This window comes from Molothrus aeneus, chromosome 1 (genome assembly GCF_037042795.1).
Source record: "Molothrus aeneus isolate 106 chromosome 1, BPBGC_Maene_1.0, whole genome shotgun sequence".
Lineage (NCBI taxonomy): Eukaryota > Metazoa > Chordata > Aves > Passeriformes > Icteridae > Molothrus > Molothrus aeneus.
In genome coordinates, this window is record NC_089646.1 from 6,715,136 (window position 1) to 6,735,420 (window position 20,285).

Sequence of the window (20,285 nt, forward strand, 5' to 3'; positions counted from 1 at the left end):
CAGAATGACCCATTGCTATGTCACAGTGGATGAAATAAAGCCATAAACATGCCATATTTATATTACATACATAAAATCAGAGACAGTGGCCAGCAGCATCCTATTAGACCTGTGAGACAGCACAGAAATGCTGACTGAAGAGAAAGTTGAGCCACACCTTGAAAAGCTAAATGCTTAGATAAGGCTTGAGAAGCCTTTCCCATTCCTGACTCCAGCAGTTTCACCAATTACTCTCCCACTCTTCACTGATTAAAAAAGGATCTCATGGCTCAGCTGCAAGGGAGTAGCAACTTCCAGAGGAATGAAACATTCCCCACCAATCTCAAGGGCAAAGGAGGATTTGTGTGCCTCTCCTGCTCTTTGATGCTCTGATGGTGCAGAAGAACCTGAAACCTACATTGAGGTCACCTATAGGTGTTTACATAAACGTTATTTTGGCAGTGAGAGCAGGGTCTTGTAGCAGTCAGCTGAATTCTCATTGAACTCAAGCTCAAAACTCACAGAATCCCAAGGACAAGCCAGGGTATCCATGGGAAGGACTTGAACAATTATACAACCGCTGCCAGTCTGGTTACACCAATGGCCAAGGACACTGCACAGGACTCCATCCTGATGAACTGAACACAGCAGTGATACCAAGAGGGAAAATCCCTACAGGATCACCCAACACTGCATTCTTAATACAAGTGGAATTGCTCCAGCCAGGGGAATGCAATAGAAATGGAGGAATCCTCTATGTAGAGGGGACTGCACTGAAATCCATCCTGCACAGTCTTTTTGAATTGCAGCAAATCCCTTCATCTGTTCGTTCAAGCTTTACTAAAATACAGTAGACCTTTTCTTAAAAAACAATACAAGGGATTTTAAAAAAAACCCCTAAACTTGCACCAAAACCACAAAAAAAACCTAGAAAAAATAAAAACCAAATGACCCCACCCCCCTCAGCAAAAAAACCCCAAAGCCCAAAACCAAAAAGAAAAACCTAAAAATGCCCCCCCCAAAAACCAACAACACAAAATAAAAAACAAAACAAAACCAACCAAAACCAACCAAACAAACAGAAAAACCAAACCACCAAACAAAAAAAAAACCCCAAACCAAACCAAAACAAAATGCCACAGAAAATAAATCTAGGAAAAAAACACCTCAAGATCTGTCTTCATTTTCTACTTTTACTTTTCCAAGAAATTAATGATTCAGAAGCATGATTAGTTTTAAGCAAAGCAATAAAGCCAAGTGCTTTGCATGCCTTAATGTTATAATAACTGAACAACTGGCAAATCAGCTCTGGTAACTTCCCAGGATAAACCTTTTAGGAACCACCATCATCTTCTCTATAGATAAAGATATAAATAGATATAGATAGATATAGATATATAGAGAGGAAGTTTACTAGGATTAGTTTTCCAAATATGCCTGAAGAGATGGTAATATAGAGAGAAAATATACATTGTCACACTCATGAGGTCTGGAAGAGAAAATCTTTCTGGTTTCTTTTTCCAGGTTTTTTTGTTGTTGTTGTTTGTTTTAATGGGGTTTGTTTTACATTTTTTGTACCCATATCACGCTGAGCAATTTTGATAGCAAAAGAAACTTAAGTGATTTTAAAGAGAGATGAAAGCACTGTGAGAAAGACAAGACTGCAGCTTTTTGAGGTGGTACAGAGGCACCTTAACAATCTCCAAAGCTACAGAAGGGACGAAGAAAGAGACAGTGGACATGTATGGGAAAACTGGATTGTTTTACTCTTCACAATGATCTAGAAACCACCCAAGTATTTCCCATTTATTGATGATTCTACCAATTTAACTGTCAAATTGGAAAAAAAGGATCCCCAGGATCCAGCTAAAAAGCTGCTGTGACTGTGGGAGCCACAATCTTACAATTCAAAGGATAGTGTGGAACAGCTTGGGTGGTGAAAAGTTCCCTGTTCATTCATTGTATGAGTGAAAACACCAAGAACTGTAAAGTTCAGAGTTGTTATTTTTAGGATTGTGTGAAAAATCTCAGTGGGTTGGCTGGGACGAATGCAGACATGAACTAGAGAAAGCTTTGAGTCTTTATTCCTCGAGATGACAGAAGGGCTGGAAACCTGGGAGCTACAAGGCAGCAAGAAAATATTCCTGGAAAAGCCAACCCTGCCAGTCTGCACACACAATACCTGGCAGGAGAAAAAACAGTCTGAAACTTTTCACAGCAGCTAATGATAAAGGAAGAGACTGGAAAGGCTGTCAGCTGTGTCCCTGGGGATCTGCTTGAAAGCCAGAGTGGGAAAGGGGCAACACCACTGCCACTCCTTACACAGTGTTTCCCTGGTCATTTATGCTTTAGGATCCCCTTATGAATCAGAGGACCAGTGCTCAGGCACTTCCCAGCTGACACTCAGTTTGCAGCCAGCATCTTTCCCTGCTCACCTCCTCAAAACACATTGAGCCTCAGATTGAGAGACTTCTGGACTCATGGAATCTCTTTAGTGGGACTTAGCTCAGCAATACATTGGGCCAATCACAATACTGTTTGTACCTTGTCAAGTAAATTGAAAATTATCTAAAATAGTACCACAGATGACCAGAATTTGTTGTAGAGAGCCATCAGATCCCCAGATCTTGTCAAGGTTCATGCAGTGGCTTCAGTGCTTAAAGCAGAAAGCACTCTACCCAGTAACTCTCCTGTCACTAATCCTTAAATTCCACATCAAGAAACAAAGCAGAAGCTCACTGTTATGGTCACAGAGCTCTGGATATATCCAGCAGCAGAGACTCTTGAATTTCTTGGTCTGCCCCAAAAGACTCCTGCATCCTTAGTCCCTCCCTCAGGTGCCTCTGCTCTCAGGGGCACATTTCTAACACAGGCCTGGGAGCTCTCTCCCACCTGGTGCAGTTCTGGCTCTCAGAGTTGCCTAAAACAGCCTGTAAATACCTACCCATGTTCCAGACTGAACACTTTTGTTATTATTACATATTTGTGTAAAAAATCCACTCCATCATCACCTGGCAGCTGGCAATAAAAGCTGGCAAATCTGACCCTCAGCTTATTTGCAAACACGTCATTGGAGCAAAAAAAAAATCTATTAAAACCTCTGTGCTAACAGACACAAACAGAAATTACTGCTCCAAGCCACATATTCCTTTAAACCAGGTAGGTTGTTTCCAGTCATAATAAAATACTTTCAGAGCAGAGGAGGGGAAGAAGAAACACTGAAATGGGACTGAGTATGGCATTAATAAACTTTGGTTTTATGCTAAACTCTGCTATCAGGCAACTGCACAGACAGGAAAAACCCACATCATCTCTGGGAGAGCTTCAGATGAAAATCTGTTTTCAGATGTTACTGCACTGCAAGAGTCTTATGCTTAGACTAATCCTTTTTGTACTCCTATTAACCAGAAAGTTAATTAAAAATCTTAAGGAAATGTAGACCCACAGCAGAAGAAGTAGATTTTTACAGTGACCACAGGTTTCTGGCTTGCCTCCCTGTTTATTTGCTGCCTATATCCATTACAAGCCTATGGGTTCATAGGCAAACAGCAAAAATTCCTGTGTCTTCAGGAATTGCTCAGAGAGGGATAAGTGCAGGGAGGAAAGCACCAACCCTCAACCCAAGAGACCAAACTTCCACTGGCCTCAGTAGCAAAACCCAGGCTCATTGCCAGCAAAACTGAGCTTCTCAAGATGTCTTTAAATTAATTTCTGAGAGGTTTTTTCCCTGCACGTGTTAAAAGATGCGACACAAGCTCCTGTGCCAAGCACAGCACTGACTAGGAAGGTCCTGCTGATCTTTGAATCAGAGCCCTCAACACCACCAGCCTAAATCAGCCCTTCAAATTCCCCCTGCACCCTTCAGTTCTCCCTACATACAGCCACCTGCTACAAAATTCACACTCTTAAACTACAATAATTAATGAAACTTCACCAAAACATGGAGAGGATCCACTCAAGTTACTGGATAAAGCATTGGGGAAACTCCCTGAGCTGGTCCACAGTGAAGAATGAAGCTCTTCAACAGTTTTAACTGCTCAGCTCCAAGAAAATTTCCACTGTGTTAACAATACCAGCACAAAGCCACTTGCATTTCTCTAAGGACATGGCAAACCAGTGTCCTTTCTTCCCAGCACTGAGCCCACCAGGCTGCACCCACCAGTCCCACCTCACCCCTTTAAGGCTGCAAATCAAGGGCTTCTCCCCCTCCTACATTACCCTTATTAGTGTAGTAATAGAGTTCTTAACCTCATTTACCTCCTTGGCTTTTGCACCATGCAAAAAGAACAAGGCAAGAAGAGCTGGAGGCTTCCTTAGCACAGTAAAGGGCTCCTCTAATCCTGCAACCTTTGGTGAAGGAGCAGAAATTGCTTATAAATAGCTCAGTTGAACATGATTCCTTCCCCAGTGCACAGCAAATATCTGTGTCCAAGGCAGAGGATAAGAAACTCTGGGGAAACAAAGTGCCAGATTTAGAGAGAAACACAAGTTCCTAGCCATGAACTCATCACAGGATTTTTCCCTCAGAATTTTTGCAAGATGTGCATGTGCTGTGTGCTGCTGAGCCTCACATGTGCTGGATGGACAAGAAAGTAATTTCTAAGAATTTCAGTGATGTCAGGCATTTTCTTTTTTTAATGTGACCATAAAGTGGCAAAAGCTGTCAGTGGCACTGGCAGTAGCTTAACAAGAATTGTTGACGTTGCCTGGATACTGAGTCCTGCTCCAGCCTCGGATTTGCCTTCATGTCTGCACTTGACAGGAGTAACTCCTTGGGATTTTAGGTTTTCTTTAATATTTTGAGATCTGTGCAAATATCTCTCCTTATTCAGATCCCTCCTTCTCTCTCCTCCCCCACTTTTCAGCTTTGTAAAATACAAACTAATTCCTCAACCATAGTAAAGCCATAAATAAGAAGCCATAAAAATATTTTTTCAAGCCCTTTTTTTTTCCCTCCAGGTTAATCTTTTCAGTTATATAAACACTTTATAAAAATAGCATGGCAAAAGTATATGAGAATCTTTTTATGTGATTAAGACTTGCTTCTTCTTTCCCAGTGACAGTATTTCATGCCTTGCATTTGCCACTGCTGAGATTTGCTCAGCTGCCTCTCTGTGACCTCCAAAGCAGAAGGCAGCAGGATTTAACATTGCTTCTCATGGAGAGCTCACAGTAAATCACTGCTGGTAGCTGTGATTCCCAATCCATGGAGGCTTGGGAAAAAAAGAGCATTATTAAGTACCTGCTAATTTTTTGTTACAGTGGATGGATTCCAGGTTTTCACGGATGGCAAAAATCCAGCTACTCCAAAGGGAAGTGAATTTTTCCCAGTCTTTCCCTTTATTGCTGTTCTGCTCCCAATCTGATTTGTGCTTTAGTGTTTGGAGAAAAGAGTTCTGGATGCCATTTAATGAAGTATTGTAGTGTTTTATTATCCTTTATGGTAAAGGATTTGGAAGGACTTTGGAGAGCTTCATGCAGAAAGAGAAACAGAACCAAAGTGCATATAAAAAATACAGCTCTAAACTCCTCTTCCTGGCAGCTAGATAACAGAGAAGTAAAAAACATCCACTGCAGACAATTTTTCCAGTCTGGTCCCTGACATGGTTCCCAAGTGAGGAATGATGCAGTTATCCTGCTGCCCCACAGCAGCAGATTTCAGCACCCTGTGGAGTTATTTTCCAAAGGAAATTATGTGCTGTTCAGATACTTTCTTTAGTGTCACTTTTTAAATTTATCTAATAGTGCCACAGGATTTCAATAAGAAAACAGGTCTTCCAGCAATGCTACCCCAAACATCAGGTCCCCATTCCTGCAAGCCTTTCTATACTGGGGAATGACTCAGTTTAGCCATGCTGAAGCAAAGGGTATACACTCCTTCCTCTTCCAATTCTTCATTTAAAAAAATCCATATATGTTAGCACTCAACATCATGACTGCATCATCTCAAAAGGGTAAATGAAGCTTGAATGCAACAAAAACAGGTACCACAATCTCATAACTCTTCCCAGATGATGCAAGCATAAAGCAATGTGAACATGTGAAGTTCATCTATTCAATGTAATCCTATTTTCCCTCTCATTACAGTGGTAGAAGATGTGAGATTTTGGGCATTGTTGACTTTAACAGCTCTGTGGAGAGGAGAAGACACTTTCCTGTTGTAGCACTCCAAATTTTAAGATTTAAGCACTGGCAAAAAAATTTACTCAGAAAAACTTGACATTGACAAAAAAAACCTGATGGAAACTTTGAAGCAGAAACAAGCCCTGAAAAAAAAAAATCTCTTCTTCTCAGCTTTAAAACTGGAATGGACAAAATGATAGGCAGAGGAAAGAAAGGTGGAGATGATTCAACAGGCTCATTTTGTGGTGATTCCTTTTGCTGTTACCTTCCCCAGTTTGATGATGCTGGAACCATCAGAGCACTTGGATGTGTTTGGAGTGCATGGAGGCAGTGCCAGGAGGCTCCCACTCAACTCGTGCACAAGAAAAGCCCTGTCCCACTGCACATCTCTTCTTAAATACAGAATGCAATAAAGGAGCAAAAGTGATGGTGTGAGTCCTGATAATCACACTGTCCAAGTCTCTTTTCCAAGCACAGGTGAGGCTCCCAGCCCAGCCCAGGACAGCTGGATCCTCTCTGGTCTCTCTTGACTAAACCAGAGCCAAGCATGGCAAAGCCCTGGTACCACTGCTGCAGCTCTGGGCTCTGCTGGCATCCCTCCTTCCTGAGTTTGTAGCTGGGCTCTCCAGGGAAGCAGCTGCATGCACTGGAGAGAAGTTTCCCATTCTGCAGCACAGATTTTTTGCATATTCTGCTCCTCCACTGACACCGTTCACTGTCTCCATATCCCAGCTTTCCAAACAGAGGGGCTGTAGGGATTTCCTGTGATAGCCACCGTGGCTTCCAGCTGCTTCCAGCAAATCTCCAGACACTCTGCCTCAAAGCTCATCTCAAAATGCTGGATGACTTTAACAGCAGCATCACTCCTGGCCAGCCCTCAGCAGCATTGATTTAAGTGCCATATAATTGCGGTGACATGTCTTTAATAACAAAACCCACGCCAAGAAACTGTGGTTGGAACAAGAGCTGACTAAGGCCAGTTTCCAAAGGGTTTTCAGTCCCCTCTTCTCTCACTTGTGGCTTCCTGGGTGCTGCACAACCTCCCCTGGGTCACTGAGGGACTGCAGCCACCCACAGCTTCTCCAGCTGCCAGCACAACCACACCAAGTGAGGAGCCTTGCCCCAAATGTCACCTCTGGAAAAGCTGGAGGTGCTCCTCCAGCACCACTCTCTGAGGCTGGGGACAACCCCAAGGTAGTCACCATCCTTGGGTGTCTGGTGGGGCTTTCTCCCTTAAAAAAAGATCTGAGATTTCAACTCTCTTCATCACCCCCGAACTCCGTGGTTGAATGAAAAAGCAAAAAAATCAGCATGGGGCAGAACCCCTCTGATGACATCTCCCTTGCACAGAAGCTCCACTCACACCCCCCACACCACCCAAAAACCAGGAGAGCTTTATCTTTCAGGATTTATCTGACAGCATGGATATGTGTGACTATTGCTACATAGAGATGTTCCATATAACACACAGAAATAAGACATGCCAATCTTAGTTGCATTTTCATATTCTAGTACTTTTACACATTCTTCACTCCAAAGGTCTGGATAATACCAAAGCATAAATCCTCTTTGCTCAAACAAACTTCAAGGGACTGTGGCCCATCACAAAGGAATCTCAAAGGAATGGCTATTTATTGTATACATCAATGAAATTGAGAAAAAATGTTAAATCTCAGCTTCTTTTTTGGTCTTTGTTTCTACAACAAACAGAGAAAAAGAAAAATGTTCTTAACATCTGCAACAAAGCCCAAATCTGTCATTCCACAGTTGTGGCTTTGACCATTTCTCTAAATTTAGAACATCTCTCCCTACCTGTCTTCCCTTCCCACTAGTAAGAATTTGCTGATAATCCACCTATTTTTCTGCAGACTGGGCTTCTGATCCAACAAAATCTAGAGAGCTGTACAAGTGGGTTTGCACTAATCCCCACCATTTGTTTGAAAGATTTCTGTGAGCACCAACAAACACACAAGATGTCAGATCAGCAATATTCCTCATTACTTACTTTTCATCCCTTTGATTGCACCAGAAGGGTTTTCCTCTGGTTTTTAGGGACAAAACCCAACACTTAGATCCCCATGCAGGAAACTATTATTTATTGTTCACCACCTTCACAGGGGGGATGAGCAAATATTGCTGAAATTAGCCAAAATATTTATGGTTTTTTGGTTTGGCAGGTTTGGGTTGTGGTTTTGTGGGGGTTTTTTGGGGGGGCGGGGTTTGTGTTGGATTTTGTTTGTTTTTGTATTGATTTTGCTTTGTTTTGTTTTAAGGAGGTCTGGTTTTTTTCTTCAGATCAACTGATTTAGATGGCTCAGCAAGGCTTTACTATTAATTTCAGGCAACCAGTTCTGGAAATTGTTCCACTGGTTCAGAGCCCAGTGATAAAATCTTCCCCTGTGTCACTGTGAAAAAGTCAGAGGTAGTAAATCCAATGTCCTTAAATGCACATAACAGAGCAAAATTTGATCTTCATGGAGGTAGAAACAGATTTTAACCAGCTTTGCTGCAAGGGGCAATACTTTCTTCTAAAAGATGAAAAAACTCAGCTAACCACACATTCATTTTTGAGGTTCACTCTCACAAGTTTAGGCTAGTGCTGCCTTGCTGAGGACTCCTTTGCCAAAAGCCCATTTCTATCAGCTGGCTGCTTGTTTCAGCTGCCACTGGTGCTTCTTGTCTCTCAGAAATCCTCCAAGGTGCTCTAAAACATGGCCAAACTCACCCTTCTCTACCACACACAAAGGAGGCAGCACTAATATAGATGCTGAACACAGAATAAATCCCACAGGCACTGTTTGCCACCTGCAGCTGCTCTTGCTCCTGTATTAAGCACCAGCTCATGTGAAATTCTTCCACCTTCCCTCCAGAAAGTCTTGACCTTTGTGGAGTTTAGATGTGCACCTCTATTTTGCATGGATTAAAGGCAGTTTTGGCCTCTGGATGCTCAGTGCTCTGGGGCATGTCAGTGTGACAGAGGAATTGAAGCAAAGGCTTTAGTGCAAACAGCTTCATCCTGCTGCAGCTACAGCTCAGCTTGCCAAGTGCAGCTCTCTCACCATTAAACAGTTTCATGGAAAAGGCTGTGAACATGAAGAGCTGTGGAAACCTTATACTGAGGTTAAGCAAACAAATCTGACACCAGACCTTCTGCCCAGCTCAGGCAGGCAGTGAAGCAGATACATCCACAGTGACCCTGAAATGAAATGCTCTGTACTCCCAAACAACTGTTCCTTGAAGAATATTTGATTCATGGCTTACCTCCACACGTGTTCCTCAGCCAAAATTTAATTGCATGCATTTATCAACACAATTAAATGTCTACCTTGATATGGAGTGTCATAACCTGACCTGGGGGCAATGTCAAACTCTCCTGGGATGAGGAGAGGAGAAGCTGATTTCCTGAGCAGCTACTGAAATTCCAGTTTGGAGGGAGGGATGCTTTTAGCCCCTGATGTTTTAACTGGTATAGAAGGAAAAAAAGAAAGAAAAGCAACAAAACAAAACGACAGAAAGAACAGTCAAAGGTTCTTAGCTCAAAACCTAAGCCAAAGGATTTCCAGGCAGGCAGGGCATTGCCAGGCTCTCCACACAAGAAGGAGAAGCAGTGGGATGCCCACAGGAGGGCACCTGGGCTTCACAGTGCTGGAGGAGCTGCCAGGGAGGTGCACTCTGGGCTGGCACAGTGTGGCACAGCTGCTCCCACGCTCCTGTCACCCCAGCCCTGTGCCACACACCCACACAGGGCTCCCAACCCTGTGCTGTGACTGTGGTCACAAGGGTTTTCAGGATGAAGAAGAGACGAGAATGTTGACTCTATGATCAGAAGGCTTGATTTAATATTTTATGATATATGTTACATTAAGACTATACTAAAAAGCAATAGAAAGGAAAAGGTTTCTTCAGCAGCTAGCTAAGCTAAGAATAGAAAAGAATGAATAACAAAGATCTGTGTCTCAGACAGAGCAAGAGCCAGCTCTGCCATGAGTGGTCAAGAAATCTAAACACCCACAGGAGACCAATCACCTGTTGCATTCCACAGCAGCAGATAACCATTGTTTACTTTGGTTGCTGAACTGCAGCTTGTCACAAAGAAAAATCCTAAGAAAAGATTTTTCATGAAAGATGTCTGCGACACTGTGCCACACACCCACACAGGGCCCCCAACCCTGTGCCACACACCACACAGGGCCCCCAGCCCTGTGTCACCCCAGCCCTGTGTCACACACCCACACAGGGCCCCCAACCCTGTGTCACCCCAGTCCTGTGTCACACACCCACACAGGGCCCCCAACCCTGTGTCACCCCAGCCCTGTGTCACACACCCACACAGGGCTCCTAACTCTGTGTCACCCCAGCCCTGTGCCACACACCCACACAGGGCCCCCAACCCTGTGTCACCCCAGCCCTGTGTCACACACCCACACAGGGCCCCCAGCCCTGTGTCACCCCAGCCCTGTGTCACACACCCACACAGGGCCCCCAGCCCTGTGTCACCCCAGTCCTGTGCCACACACCCACACAGCGCTCCCAGCCCTGTGTCACCCCAGCCCTGTGCCACACACCCACACAGGGCTCCTAACTCTGTGCCACACACCCACACAGGGCCCCCAGCCCTGTCACCCCAGTCCTGTGTCACACACCCCCACAGGGCCCCCAACCCTGTGTCACACACCCACACAGGGCCCCCAACCCTGTGTCACCCCAGCCCTGTGCCACACACCCACACAGGGCCCCCAACCCTGTCACCCCAACCCTGTGCCACACACCCACACAGGGCTCCTAACTCTGTGTCACCCCAGCCCTGTGCCACACACCCACACAGGGCTCCTAACTCTGTGCCACACACCCACACAGGGCTCCCAGCCCTGCACTCACCCACATTTGGGGCTCAGAGAGCTGTAAACTGCAGGAGATGCTGCAAGAAGCAAACTACAAAGAAACACACCACAGCTGCCAACAGATAAAGTGTGCTTACAGGAAACCCAAGGCAAGCTTCAAAATAATTTAATTAAAGAACTGAGGTGCTTTGATGGTTGATCATCAAAGGCTCTAAGTACTTGTTTCACATATCAACTACACACATTAATATCTTCATCATCTAAGACAAGAGGTTTTTTTAAGATACAGAAAAATGTTCAAATATTCTGTGAACTGCAAAAGAAAAGGGCGCATCAGAAAGTTTATATAGAAAAAAAATCCAAAACAACAACAAATCAAAACCAAACAATCCACTACCCTTTTTTGTTTTGTTTTAAAACTAACATAAGAAAACTTGGATTTCATTAACTTGGTGCCCTTTCTAGAACCAGCCTTCCCTGGTGGGAAGGTGGTTGAGTCTCCTGATCCATCTTAGAGCTCCCAGGCATAGGGACCTTTGTAAGCTCCCTGCTGGCTTTAGGTTTGTCATTTAGCAGTCACCACTGCTGGTTTTAGGACTGTCATAAATCAGTTAATTTCTGCCATTTGGCTCTTTCAGCAATGCTCTGTTTAGCTGGTCAGCTGGATAACAAATTCTAATACCCAAGCAGACCAAAGGGGCAGCACTATGTGAGAACACCAATTACAGATTATTGCCAGAGATGGATAATCAGAGATTACTGACTCAAATCTTCCCTTCAGAAAGTTTTCCATGCAGGGCATTACTCTCAAAATCACATTCACTACAACATTTTTGCTTACTCCAGCTTCACTCTCTATCCCCATGAATCCTCATCTCCCTGCCCCATCCTTTGCATTTTTTTTTTGTGGAGCATCCCCACACACCCACTCAGAAGCACAAACCATTTCATACAACACTGGTGCAGCACAGAGAGGCCAAATCTCAAAATGGTGCCAAATCTGGGGAGCATGGACCCCTGGCTAACATGCATGTGAGTGCCTGTGAGTAACAAAATTGCTTTTATAAACCTGAATTGGGTCCTTTGCACAGTGCTGTCCTTCATTCACAATGTCCCACACTGTGCCAGGGAAGCTTGTCAGAAGTTTTGATGGATTATCAATCATACTTATTAAAAGTTTCAGATGGATGGGAACTGTTCATAGATCACTGTCCCAAAATTAGACCCAAGGCCTGTTTTCTGCCATGAGTAGAAGACTTTGCCTGTCATTTTAAACTAGGAACATGACTTCTAGCCTTCTCCAGCTGATGTGCTTATTATTCTACTCACAATAAACCTCAAATCAATTAACTGACTGGGCTATAAAATCCTGAATGAATTAATTTTAAAAAGTGGCATCTCTGTTGTACTTGGCTTTGACAAAGGAAGCATGAGCTCACTTTGGTCAAAGAGAAAGCAGCACGGAAAGATTCAGCTGCACTACACAGGTTCAGGAGAACAGGAATTAGATCAGTGACCTAGGTTGGAATTACACCATTTCCACAGCAGTCCCACCTCTGTCAAACTACAAGGACAAAAGACTTATTCCTATATCTCCTAATTCAGGCTGATATTTGACTTACTATGGCAGTGGGGAAAAAAAATCCTAAACCTGGCACCACACAGAGGTTTGTATTTTTTACTCTGCTTTTCTACATTTCCTTCTCCCAGTACCAACCAACCTGCTTCTAAATTTGCTGTACAGATCAAGTGAGCTAATGCCAACTCCACTGTCAGATAATCACTACACAGCTTGAAGGTGTTCCAGCCCCTGAGTGAATCCAAATCCATGATCCAGGTTCTCCTTGCCCAGTTTGTGACTCTGCCAGTGACTGCTGGAAGTGAGGAGCTGCTAAAGCAGCTGCTGGAAGCTCCTGTGATGGTTTATAGACACTGCAGTCCCTGCCCATGGTTATTTCCCATACAAATGGGAATGTTACCTTCAGCTGGCTTTATGGCCAATGGGAAAATGTACATGTGGAAGCAGGAAACAAATCTAGAAAGCCTTGCAAGTAGCAGAGTCTGTGTGAATTCTGTAAAACCCCCTCAGCCAAATCACTGGTTATCAGCAGACCTCTCCTTCAAGAGGTTTTCACAGTCCCAAAGGCTGAAAAAGCAAAGGCTCATTTCCACAAAGCCCATAAACTGAGACATGATAGTGATCAGCTCCTTGCCCTATTGACTCTCACAATGCACAGCAATTCACCACCGTTTTTATAGGGCTTATTTTATTTTTTAAATCACACCAAGCTCAGTCATAACTCACACTGACCCAAAATGGCTACATAAGAGCTGGCCTGAGCCTGGCATTTAACTGTATTTTACCCTCTCTACTCCACACACTGTATTCCTCAATCCATGCACTTCTCTGCCTTGTGATCAGATTCTTTCATTACAAATTTTTCCAGATCAGAAAACTGATTGAGCCAACATTTATCATGTTTATTCAGCCCATTTTTGAGGCATTTCCCAAGCACTTTATCTAAGAAGCTGATAACCCATGATATTTGTAAAACTTGGATCTGATACCTTAAGTCATTATTAGTCCTCCAGACTCCAAACACATAGCAAAAAATCTTGGATGCACAATGCTTTTTCAGTGGAATTAGAACAAGCATTCATTTAGAATCAGGAAAAGCAATGTACTTTTAAATGTATGAACAAACCTACTTAAATAAATAGGATTTCTCCAGCACTTATAAACAAATACTTGCTTAAGGACAAAATTCTGAAATGACTGATCAAAATGGAAAATGGACTCATAAATAGAATTGAAGGTCTGCTCCTACATTTATTCTCAGATTTGTAAAATACAGATAGCTAAATATTAACAGCCCACAACCACAAACATTTCCCCCACAATTTATTTCCAAATGATTTCCTGTGATTAGCCAGCTTAAGACAGCAAAGCACTCACTTTAGCTTTACTATTGCTTACATTGCTGCCTCTGTGGAAAAGTCACCTGTACATCAGCAATGCCCTTCAGACAACTTTTATCAAGACACAAAGAAGAGCAGCAGTTCATCAGCCCTTGGACATGTTCAATCTGCAGTTTCTATTTCCCCTTATGCCAGCAGCAGTCTCTAAAAGAGCAAATCCAAAACTAAGGTCTTGTCCATACATCACAAGAAATAATAATTTGGTTATTATTAAAAAGTTTGATTATTTGCAGTATGTTTCCCAGCTGAAACCCCAGGAAAGAGATAAAAAATGGGAATGAATGCAGACACAGGTTTTTTTGTCGTTGTTTTTGTTGGGTTTGGGTTTTTTGGGGTTTTTTTTTTGGTGGTTTTATTTTATGACTGCATATAAACCATTAAAATTTTGAAGACAATCTGAAAAATCCTTCTTGTCTGGACAGAAAGGGGAGGAATATAGAAGCATACTGGATGTATTCCCCCTATGCAGACAAGACTGACCATGAGAAACTAAGGTGAAAAGGGAAGGACATGGAAAGATGTCCAAATAAAGAACAATCACCATAGGCACGTTTTAGCCAGACAAATCATCTGCTGCTGACAGCAACATCAGTAACTGGCAGCAGAAATGGTGCTGAACGTGGCTGCTCTTTGGCCATGTGTGCAGCACCAGCCTTGCTGCAGAAGTGCTGACACATTTTGTCTGCAAAAAGTCATTTTTCTGGCATAGATGAGACCAAAATGAACAGTGCTGGTCCCCTTGTCTGCCTCTGAGGGCAAGGCAAGCTTGAAAATGGATGATCAGATGTCCTGGCACACCAGTACTGGAGAATAAAGCAAGACAAACAGCTTTTCTCCTTTTCCAGGTTTTGTGGGCTGACTGTGGAAGAGTCTACACCACCCCCAAGGTGGACCTGGACCAAGCAGGCCTGTCCTTGTCCTGCAGAGTGGTCACAGCCACAAATCAATGCCTCCTGCCCTTTCCCTCTGCATCCCACCTGCCTGCCCATTCAGAAGTTTGGGGCACTGTGAATAGAGAAGAACTGGAAATGGCCTCAGTGTTCAGGGTCCTGGTGCAGGCTGGAACTGATGGATCTCTGCAGTTGTGGCCCAAAGCTGGCAGGTTCCAAGACCATGGGAGGAATGTATTGGTTTAGCCAAAAAAAATTCCAAATGCAGAGTGCAGCAGCTGGCATGAGGAAGGACACCCCATTGTATGGTGCCATTCTGCAGGAAAACATTCCTGAAGGGTAATGGTGGGAAACAGCTTGAGGAAAGGGAAGGTGAAATGGCTGTGCCCAACCCTCCCCAGTAGCCTGTCCTGGGCTAAACTCACTTCTCTGCAAGCTGTCACCTAAATACCACAAACATGGAGTAAAACCTTGGGAGGGAATGAACTCCAGTCCGATGCTTGAAAAAAAAAAATTTAGCAGAGATCAGCTTCAGTCCAAAGGCCTTTGAGGCACCAGAGCACAACCTGGCTGCAGTGTGGCAGGGTTTCCCCAGTTCCTTCCCTGGGTTACTGCAAATGAGAGCTACTTGCTCCATCTATGGGTAAAAATTAGTACAGTCATAGGCTTTTCTCACAGAGGGCATCATCTAACCACGAGATGTTCTACAGGAAAATAAATTATTAGAATGAATAAGGTAAATGACAACCATTCTGCCTTGCTTCTCACAGTCCTTTGAACAAAATACCATCTGAACCATTATTATGGGAGCACCAGGAGTCCTCCTTATGGATTGCTTCAGGTACCACAGTTAATAGAATTAAATACCAGAAGGAGAAAAAAGTATTAAGTAGAAGCAGAACTCTAAAACTTTGTATTGAAAAACATTTCCTTTCTCGAGTGCAGTGAAAATTCACTGTGATCCAAATCTGACCACCAGCATCAAGATGTTTCAAAGCTATGTAATTTTCAATTCAAAGTTCCATAAGGAATTTTTAATTCTGAGCTAAATTTATCTTTTGATCCCATGCACCTCAACCCAAACCTTTAGGTCAATGGAAACCTTTTAATTGATTTCCTTTACTGGTAAAACTGACAGCATTATTAATGTGTCCTGAGTATTGCTGCTTGTTACTTGGACCAATTTTTTCAGAAGGGGAAGCAGCACTGGAGAAAGCTCTGATGTCCTTCAAATGAGGCACTCAGATCCATCAAAAAAGTTATTTTTAAATGAATTAAATTTCATACAACCATCTACTTCTAATAAAATATTCAGGGCACTTGATTTTAGCCCATCTGCAGTGGTAGCTCCCTCATAGCCACCCAGTGAAATAAAGCTGTTCTCATTTATTTGCACATGCTTTGGCTGTGCAGGGAGAGCTCATGCAAGAAAAGTGACATCTGCATTGTGCTTCTTCCCAGTGCAGGTCACGCTCCTGTGTTTACTTTGGATCACCTCAGTTTGCTTTACTGAGATGCGTCACTGCTTTCTCTTGGCATTGCACCTCTCACAAATGACACACATGGGAAGTGTCTGCCCACTGCAGCCAGGACTCAACCATGTCTGGGGGCAGCAGGTCCCAGCTTGTGCCCCATGAGAGCAGTTCCTGCAGTTTTGAGCTAAAACAAACCGGGAAGCAGTTCCACAATGCCAATTTGAAAATCACTTTTCACAGCCCCTCAAACTTCAACTTGCACCTCTTCACTCACCCTTTGCTCCTGTTGTCCCTGAAAAAAATCTGTGAAATCACTGTCAGCTCTGTAGAAGCCCACTGCAAGCTCCAGGTCACACTAATGCACTCACATCCAATTAAATTGTAATTATTTTAATGTTCTATGTCTGCCCATGTGGCCACGCTGCTGCTGGTGGTACTGAGCTGTACATCCTCAATTGTGCAGGATATTTTCCCATTCCTAAATGTGTTATTCCAGAGGTGCTAGCACTGCTGCTGAGGGGCTCAGCCTTGTTCAGCAGTGGGTCCTTCTTGGAGCCATCTGGCACTGGCTCCGTTGGACATGGGGGAAGCTTCCAGAAGCCACTCCTGTGGTTCCCCCCCCACTACCAAATCCTGGCCACACAAATCCAGTGGAGTTACCAACATTATTCTCACAGTGAATCCAAAACACAGCACTGTACCAGCCACTAGAAGGAAAATTAACCCTTTCCCTGCCAAAACCAGGGTGGTATCCATCTCTTATTCTCTGCTTTGACATCACACCCAGCTCTAACATTTTCCACTGCACCCCAATAAATCACAACCACCTTTCCTGTCCTTTGATGTGCACACCCAGTGCTGGATTGTTGCAGGCTGAAGCCAGCTCTGGGTCCAGGTGCTGGGGCCAATCTCCACTTTCAGAACGCTCAGGGAGGTGCAAGGTGGGCAGCACTGAGGGGATGCATTTACCAAGCATCACAGTGCAGGGAACAGCACTAGAAAGTCCTCTGCACCCCCTCAAAGCCAGGCTTGATTCACCCCCAATCCATATTCAGTTTTCAGCTGTCAGTCTAACAGTGCTGTTGAAAAGGAATTCTCTGATAAAAAAGAAATGAAAAATTAAATAAATGTGATGATTACATTTCAGAGCACTTGTACAGAAATCCAACATGCAAAGAACTCTCTTGGATTTTTCTGCAGTGAAGGGGCTGCACCAGTGGCCAAGCACACACCTCACCCAAAAATGTCACTACAGAGCTTCTCCCAGAGGGATCTGAGGTGGATTTTTTGCAAGGGTGGGAGGCTGAATGTGAAGCCCCAAGAAGCTGAATTTGAAGCCCCAAGCAGCAGTTTACTGCTGTTACTTATGAACTACCTGAAGTGGCTGGCAGCCAAGTACTTGTTGTGGGAAGGCATTTTTTTCTTTCAAGGCAAATCTTTTGTCAGATCAAGCTGTGGGGTTATGACCAGATACTGAACTGGGGTAACCAAAGGGAAGAGGCACAAAGATGAGCTCTGGATAGTGCCAAAACCAATGATAAAATACTGAAGATAAGCAAAACCTTTAAACTCCCAGCCTGAAGTGGAAAATAGTTTAAGTATCACATCTACAAATCACTTTCTGTTTTACCATTGTCCTACCCTAAACTGTGTGTATTCAAAAGACAAAATAACTTAGCTGGGAAAAGAGCAACTACATGGGAAAGCAAGTGCTGCAAATACCACACATAGTCTTTAAAATGAAAACAAGCAAGGAAGAAGTTGCTTCCAAGAAAAACAAGGAATATGCAGAGTAACAGGTTAGTCTATGTTTTGGACAATGTGTGGGAGGAGGAAGTGGAGGGAAGATGGGGTATGTTATTTAAAACAAGGACTGCACCTACTTTCCCCCACACACTGCTCATGATGACAGGAAAGGAGTGCAGCACAGACTCCTTTCAGATAAAGTGGGGGACAAAAAACAAACCCCAGGTCCCTGTGAACTTTTATCTGCTCTTTTTTTCAAATTGCTGATTGCCTGGATAAAACACACATTTGCTATAAACCCAAAGGGAAGACTCCAGTACAGAGTTTCCCAGAAGTGCCACAGCTGGGAGGGACATCTGCAGATCTCTGGTCTGATCCCTGCTCAAAGCAACTTTAAACTGGGCTGCTCAGAGCCTAGTCCAGTCAATTTATTAAAATCTCCCAGGGCAGAAATTTCACAGCCCCTCTGGAGCCCTGCTGCCACACCAGCCCCTCCAAGAACACTTTTCCTACACATTCCTGGCACTTCCCTCCTGACTCCTGCACTTTCTCTGGGCATCCCTGGAGGGGCTGGCACTGTCTTGTCCTAACCCCATTAGAAAACTGAAGACAGCACAAAATTCTTCTTCTCCTTTTTCTTCCTCCCCCTCCACCACTGTGGGGATGCAGCCCCAGTGCCATGGCCTTTGCTGGACCAGGATGTCCCCATCTTGTACTGGGGAGCCCACAGCTGGACCCAGCACTGCTGATGTGTCTCACTGGTGCCAAGCAGAGGGGGAGGATGACCTCCCTTGACCTGCCAGTGATCCTCAGAGTGCAATCTCTTAATTTTCATTTTAATGCAATTAATCCAGCAGGGATGTGAAGGCAGGCAAACACAGCTGATCTCAATGCACTCACAGTCTGAGAACTGATAAAGCAACCCGAGCCCCATTCACTTTGAACACAGGCACCCCAAACTGTTTGAGAAAATGAGATTTTAATCACATAGGTTGTGACAATTTTGAGCAGTGAAGCATTTAAGCACCTTTAGAAATGTGGAGCCACGTGCTGGTTTAGCTTTTCTCAGAGCTCTTCAGCACAGCACCTCTGCAAAAGTCTGAGGTGTGCCTGAGAAGTCCTGTATCTCAGGAAATGCTGCTCAAGCCACAGAGACCTTGTTTTGAGCAGCACACAACCAATTAACTTACTCTTCTGTAGTACCTGGGGTTACTCCATTTGCAAAGTAGCAGAATGCACAAGTATTGCTCATAAAAATATAATAAAACAGCAGAAATGCTAACCTGTACTTTTCCAGAAGTCCTGAAAGGGTTTTGCTAAATAAAATCTTATCAAAGTTAATTAAATATAGTAAACTCTAAGTGTGTAATTCATTGCTGCCCCTGTTTAGCACATTCTGGATAAAATCCACTTTAATGTGGTAGTGAAGGGTAGGTGTCTGCATTAGACTCACTGTAAGAGAGCTGAATGCTGTGAAGGGATAATAAATGTCCTGTTTTGCAAAAAGCTGTGGGAAGAGAAGAGTTATCAATTTAAACACCAATTAAAATCAGCACACCCTTTCCAAGGGGCTGTCTCTCTTGCCTTAAGAACAAAAGACCACGAGCACCCAAGCCCAGTGCAATTCCTGCAAGGCTCCCAGAGCAGCAGGGTCATGGATCTCTTCTGTTGGCTCAAATATAGCATGGCCCCATTCCAAGCCTGCTCCTGAGGCACTGATGTGACCTTATCAAAAGGATTTTGCTGACTCCTGGAAGATTGCTTTATTTAATATTCTGTTGTACCTAGCTAGGACTTAAATAGTGCTGGCTGCTTAGATAAGTTGATTACAAGGTCCCAGGATGGCTTTGCTCTGCAGTCTGAATTGCTGCTATTCATGCAGCAGAGAGCCCTTCTCTTCTCACTCCATCAGCAGAATACTGCCAAAATTGAAAGGCCATATTTGAACCCATGTGGACTAGCAAGAAGAGCTTAAATGGATTTTAAATATCGTGAAGTTTTAACAAGAGGGAAGCGTAAAAAGCGTACTTGAACTTCAAGAAGGGATGAACAAATGTCCTTGAATAGATGTTTAGAGCCTTCTCTGAGTCCTTCAGAAACACTGACCCCTACTTTCAATCTCCTGATGGTGTTTTAGAGAGAAGGAAGGAGTGGAAAGGATACCATTTCAATTAACCTTCAGCAGCACTTCTGATAAACCAAGAGAAAAACCCTGCATGGCTTTGTATTGCTGTGTTCTTGTGGACAAGTCA

General features: G+C 43.8%; 1 protein-coding gene across 3 annotated transcripts in view; it reads right to left on the reverse strand.

The window, feature by feature from the left end:
* PRKAG2 (protein kinase AMP-activated non-catalytic subunit gamma 2) overlaps nt 1–20,285 on the reverse strand; it is a 217,328-nt gene that overhangs the window by 118,230 nt on the left and 78,813 nt on the right. The window lies entirely within an intron of this gene.